Consider the following 7,004-nt stretch of genomic DNA (forward strand, 5'->3'; position numbering starts at 1 on the left):
TGCACTTGAGTTATTATGGAAAATAATCATAGTAAAGTTGTTGAGTTTATGGATGTCACACACCTGCGATAGTTATTACTGTTTACTGTGCTTTTTTTTTACTGTTTTACACTTTGCACATTCTGTTGAGCTCAGATGCACAGGAGTGAAGAATTCCTTGTTTAGAGCCACTCGAGGAGAATGGTCGTACTGATCACCACAATAAACAAGAAGCTCTGCTGAACTCTTTGTAGAGGAGTTGAAACCTGAGGATGCACAGAGTCCATCTGCTGGGTGCCTGGCCATATGGAGGTTTCAAAGAAAAGCAAAGCAAAGATTTGGGGTTTCAATTCCCTGCCTGATGATCCCCTTCAGATCAGTCTCTCTCTATCACATGCACATGCACATGCACAAACACACACACACACCTATAATAGTTGTGTTTGAATTTCAAGCTACAACATCGTGAGAGCAGTGCATGAGGAGCGTTTGCAGTGGGACATGCAGCTGCTCCGGGCAAACATAGTGCATTTATCGTATTTATTATTGTTATTATTACCCAGGGGAAGAATGGTTAAAACTCAATTTTGTCTGGCTACCCTGGATTCCTCACATGACTGCACTTCCAATTTCTCCTCTCTTAGTCTCAGACATTGCCACAGAGAGGTAAGGCGGAACAGAGAACCAAACCAGTTATCTACTTGCGGTGCTTGTTCCTTTAAAAAACATGACTGCAGAGGCGAGAACTAGGGGATTAACATAACCTCCTCTGTGCTCCACTGGCACTGGGGATTGAAACGTGAGAATGAAGAGTGAAACAGAAACAAAAACTAACTTGTGCAAATGTGGAGCATCTTAGCGTTTAGATGCTGCATTCTCCGATCCACAGCTGAAAGAGTAAGGAGTTGGTCTGTGGTTAGTCTTCCTTTCATCATCCATCATTCATTTAACCATTGCACCTTTGCATTGGCACCCTGCAGGGGGAAAAGCATGTTTATTTATTGAAAACTATTATAATTTGTGCTGCGATATTTTAGTATCCCTGCCTCCACCTGGCAAAACACTGTCCCACACAGGAGACTCTTGGCCTCTGGTACTCTTTAGAGTTCACTGTTTTATGTGTACAGTCTTGTGAATCAGCCGCCTGTCTGACTGCTTTTGGTTCTGTGACTCCTATGGGTGTTCCTGCAGTTTCATTCCAAAGGGTCATGGTACTTCAGTGTAAAGAATGGGACCCAGCGCCGATTTCTCAAGCATGGCCACAACAGCCAAGCAGAGGGCTCAGCCTAATCTAGAAAACATTTAGTCAATCCACACTCGGCTGTTCTCACTGGATAGTGCTGGTACCCAGACATGTCTGTGAATCCTCATTGATTACAAACAGTTTAATCACAGAGCAAACCACCCAAGCGTTCCTTCCTGATGAATTTCCTAGTAACTCAAATGATTTCAGGCTTTATCTGGTATCCGAGAGAGAGGTTACTTCTCAAATAACTCAGCTTCATACATTTTGAATACCGCCTCCCTTTCTGCGATTCTTCCAGCATTTCTATGGCACGGTAAATCAAGCTGCAGTGGGAGATCTACTGGATAATGCCATAAAAGCAGTATTTTACAAGAAAGAAAAGTGAATGAACTGAAGCCACCGCCTAACCCTTCCACACAAATGAGATTAATAAGCTTTCAAAATATTATTCTGCGCAGTGCTGGGATCCACCTGCTCCAGCTACCAACATCCCCTAAGATTAAATTTCTTCTTATACAGAAGCCTGCATATGAGGTCTCTTTATGACTACAAAGTCATGACTTAAAAGGAAAAAAAGCATAGTGTGTTGAAAACCTCTTTCAGTGCCAGACCCTAATGGAGAAAGTTCAAAGAAGAATATTTCCCATGCAAAGACACACCTCGACCTGCACTGATGCTTTGACAAAGAGCCCAAAGGAAGCAAGGCACTGATTTGGGGCAACCAGCATACATGTAATTGGGTCATGGCACTGAACTCTGATCCCCAGCCCCACCGGCCAAATCACTCCTAGCCCGGCCCAGTAATTCGCTGCTACAGACATGTTTTGAAGACAACCAGAGGGCATGTGTGTTACAGTGTAAACCTAATGCGCATAAGTCCTTACCCGGCACATCCACAGATAAGGAGGCTGTAGCTATGGGGATTGTGTTTAATCTGTGTTAAACTAAATTCCCATGGTTAGGTAATTAAGTGCATCGCCTCAGCCTCCGTTAGACATTGAAACTGCCTTTCTCCCCTGGGAATCCAGAAGGGACCAAAATAAAATAAAAAAGGAGGCCAAGCCTAAGAACTCTCTCTGACTTCAATTGGCTGGTGGACATGTGAGGAGGTTATCCTGATTAGCGGCAGTCTCCATCCACATTCCTGTGCTGGATATGCTCTTGTTGCTATAGCTACTATCTCACCATGGCAGTAAACAGCTGCTTGATTTGGGATGTTTGGAACTGTTGATTTGTTTGAGCTCCCCCACTTTCCCCCCCACCATTTGCTCTGACGCTGGATAGACCAAGAGTGCTGGAGCCTGATTCCTTATAGTACTGAACTCACTTGACCATTTGTTATAAGATATTACCAACACAATTAAGGTGACCCTGCAAAAAACTATGAAAACTATGCAAACTATTTGTTTTAAATCATAAACTGCTGACAAAACTACTGATGGCTATTTCATGTTGTCATTTCTTCATCAGGCTCAAGGTTTCCATGGTGGTTTCCTGCAGTGAAAGAAAAATTAAATTAAAAAAAGCCTCAACCAACTTGTCCTCACAGCTTGTGGAACCAAGATTAGATTGAATCAGTCTCAGAGATAGTGGGGTGTGAACGAGCAGAGGATGCCTCTCTCTGCCAGCACCTCGGAGCGGGTGTGCAGAGTGGTCCCGCAAAATCCTTCTTAGAAATGGGGACTGGATGACAATTTAAACACTAAATAAACATAAAATTAAATAAAACACCCAAAAGAAGCAGTGCATCAGAAGCCCCCCACGATACATTAAGCAACAAACGGGGTAACAGGTGAGCAGAGGTGGTGGTGGCTGTTTCAGAGCTGCAGAAGCCCAGCTTGAGTCCACTTAGAAGAACACAGATGTCAGCACTCGGAGGATAATCCCATTAGAGATTATGCATTCAGGTGGCTGCCGTCATTGTGCCCGACGAGGCGCAGGTGCAGCTGGGATGATGGATGATGGCTTTGGTTTGAGGTTACATACCAGAAGCGGAGCTCTTTTCCAAGACCTTTGCATCAGGTTCTTACATCCACAGATTAGCTAGTGGCAACCCTATTTATATCCCAAGGTAATTAACACCTTGAATTGTTAATGCAACCTGCCAAGACTGTTGGTTGCTTGTGGTTGTGGAATAATAATAATAATAGAAACATATATCAGTTTATCATAATGACTGGCACCTCAGAAGTGCAGGAGCACCAGCTTGGTGGCCGCCCTGCAGAAAGGCTCCAAAATCACAGTACTGCAATAAACCCTGCAGTTTCAGTTTTAGTTAAGAGACAAATGCCAGATAGCAGAAGTCCTGCTAGTTCTCTTCCTTTCTGTTTCTTTATTAAACTCAATTAATAAACAACTGTAATGACCTGCAGAGGGAGCAAGAACAATTTTGTTGCTGTAATCCTTCTTCTGCAGTGGGCGCTGTGGGCTTTCGTCCCACAATTTATTGTCCTGCCTTCTCCAGCTCGCACATTAACATCCGGCTGGAATCGCACTTAACGAGCAGTTTGAAGATGGATTGTTAATTGAGCTGACTGGTTGTGTGGGGGTGGGAGGGTAAGGAGAAAGATGCCCAGTTACTCAATCTCCATGATCCCAACTGGACTGTCACCTGCTCCTGATTGTGCATCCCAATCACAGCCCTGACTGATGGGCTCAGCACTCTCTTCTTATCCTTCCTCTAGACGGCTAGAGCAGCGGCCTGACAAAGCAAGCCCAGGAGCTCCTTCCTCTTTGAACGCTGTGTCCTCCTCAATCCTGAAGTCTCCCACTGTCTTGTATATAATATATGTGTCTAAGTGAACCCTGGTGTATTTCCTGGTGGAGGTGGTCTAATTAAAATATTTTATTTATACAGTGGGCCATTTATATGTGACACATTTAAGTTGGTAATAAAACATAAATGTTCAAAGAAAACCATGTTTTTAGTATATTAACATGAACATGGGAGATTGTGACATCATAAGACATCCACTTCACTATGCCCTATACACACTGTAACAGGTCTGTGCCAGATATAAAAACCCCAATCAGTTTCCAAATGGAGGAGAATGGGAAACTGGGAGTCTCCAGGGCTGCCAGCTGGCCCAATGATTCACATCTCTGTGAAGGAGATGTGATCTGACAGTTGCTCCTGAACTGAAAGGAAACAGGGGACACAGAATAGAGTAACAATTGCAATCAGTTCATCTTGCTGCTTTTTGAAAACCACTTACCCTGATGAGGGTTGCAGGGAAGCCAGTGCTGATCCCAGCAGGCATAGGGCACAAGGCAGAATACACCCAGGACAGGACACCAGTCCATCACTGGGCAACACACACACACACACACACACACACATAGGCAATTTAGAGTTACCAATCAACCTAGCCTGCATGTCTCTGGATGGTGGGAGGAAACTGCAATGCCCTGTGTGGACACAGGGAGAACATGCAAACTCCACACAGACAGGCCCCAAAGCCAAGACTCAAACCCAGGAGCTGTGAGGCAGCAGCACTAACCACCACACCACCATGCTGCCCTTCTCAGGAGGCATCATCATTAATATGCAGTATGTTACATCAGCTCTCTACACTTCCCAAGTTCGCCTACAGAGGTCATCATCACCAGAATTCTAACCAAGATTCTAGGCCAAGATGGCCTTCGTCATCACCCTCTTCATGGGCAAGGCGCTGCAAAGGGCAGCTGCTGTGTGGAACCAGCAGGGAGAAATCACCAGGTCCCTGACTGCTTTTCTAATACACTTCAGGGAAGTGTTCAACCACCCTGCTGAGGGCAAGGACTCTGGGGAGCAACTGCTTACTCTTTGCCAGGGCATGTCATTAGCCATCACGCATCCTAGCAGCCAGCAGCGGATGGGATGAGTGGGGTCTCCTTACAGTGTTCTGCCAAGGTCTCCACTCTGACTTACAGTCAGAACTCGCCTGCAGGGATGATGCTCTCGGACTGGAACGACTCATTCAGCTAGCAGAAAGATTGGATAACCCGATGAGGTCCAGATGGAGAAGTCCCTCTGCTGATCCTCCTCGACAGTCAGTCAGACCTCCTCTCTTCAGTCTGCTGTGTGAAATGGAGCCCGTGCAATTGGGACATACACGCCTGTCACCGGAAAAGAGACAAAGAAGGATACAGATGCGGCTCTGCCTCTATTGCAGACAGCCTGGTCACTATCGTGAGTCCTCTCCTGCTCATCCTGGTCCTCCCACAGAGTCTCTTGATATCATTGAGTACTAAACACTGTCCTACAATGACCCTGGCTCAGCTGCGGATCCCAGCCAAGCTGCAGCTCGGAACTCACAGTATGTCTGTTTTCCCCCTCGTAGACTCGAGGTCAGTGGTTAACTTCAATAACTTGATGACAGTGACTCGTTTCAAGTTTCCCCTCTCGCCATGTGAACCTCCTCTCAGCATCCGAGCCAATTGGATCCGGACAGATTTCTCAGAAGATGGCTTTCATTCCCTGCATATCGATCTCTTGCATACAGAACAGCTGCAGTTTCTGGTTATCGACTCCCCTGGGACTGACATCATTCTGGGTCTGCCATGGCTTACCTTCCATGACCCAGTTATTTCCTGGACAAATGGGGACATTCTATCCTGGGGGCGCAGGTGTTTTTCTCACTGCCTGTCCTTACCATGTCGTGCCACGCACATTGAGAGCCCGCTGCTTTCCATGCCATCGAACATTTCCCCTGAGTATCAGGACATGCCTACCGTCTTCAACAAAACCCAGGTCACCAAATTGCCTCCTCATCAGTCATGGGATTGTGCCATAGACCTCCTCCCAGGCTCCTCTCCACCTAGAGGTTGCATTTATCCTCTTTCCCTCCCAGAGTCTCTTGCCATGGAGGACTATATCAAGGAGGCCTTGGAACTGGGCATTATCCGCACCTCCACATCACCCGCTGCAGCACTTTCCTCCTTCCTGGCCAAGAAGGACGGAGGACTGCAACCCTGCATAGATTGCCATGGACTAAATGCTGTGACAGTGAAATACCGCTACCCGCTGCCCCTGGTACCTGCAGCCCTGGAGCAGATTGGAGGAGCTTGGTTCTTTACCAAACTAGAATCAGAGGGGGGGACAAATGGAAAACAGCGTTCATCACGAATAATGGGCATTATGAATATCTGGTCATGCCCTTCGGTCTCTGTCTTCCAGGCGTTCATCAATGAAGTACTGAAGTTTTCTACATCGTTTTGTTATCGTGTACATTGATATTTTGATTTATTCCCAGGCCCTCGCTGAACATATCTCCCAGGTGGCAGAATGACCTCTATATCAAGGCAGAGGAATGTGAGTTCCACCGCCAGAGCATTGGTTTCCTAGGTTACATCCTTGACACTGATGGAGTCCACATGAACCAGGATAAAGTGAGTGCTGTTATGGAGTGGCCCCAGCCACGGAACTTCAAGGATTGGCAACGTTTCTTGCTAATTTGTACAGGCGCTTTATCCGGGACTTCAGTTCTGTGGCTTCCCCCCTTACCTCATTGCTCAAAGGCTCTGCCTGCACCCTGACCTGGACAGCTGCAGCCACTGACGCCTTTGCCCAGCTTAAAACACTCTTCACCACTGCATCACTCTTAAAGCACCCTGATACTTCCATTCCCTTTCTTGTGGAAGTAGATGCTTCAGAAAGCGGTGTAGGGGCAGTATTGTCACAACATCATGGATCTCCACCTAAGCTCCATCCCTGTGCCTTTTTCTCCAGGAAACTCTCTCCGGTGGAGCGTAATTATGACATTGGAAACCTGGAGCTCCTTGCCATGAAAATCGCTTT

This window comes from Amia ocellicauda, chromosome 3 (genome assembly GCF_036373705.1).
Source record: "Amia ocellicauda isolate fAmiCal2 chromosome 3, fAmiCal2.hap1, whole genome shotgun sequence".
Taxonomy (NCBI): Eukaryota; Metazoa; Chordata; class Actinopteri; order Amiiformes; family Amiidae; genus Amia; species Amia ocellicauda.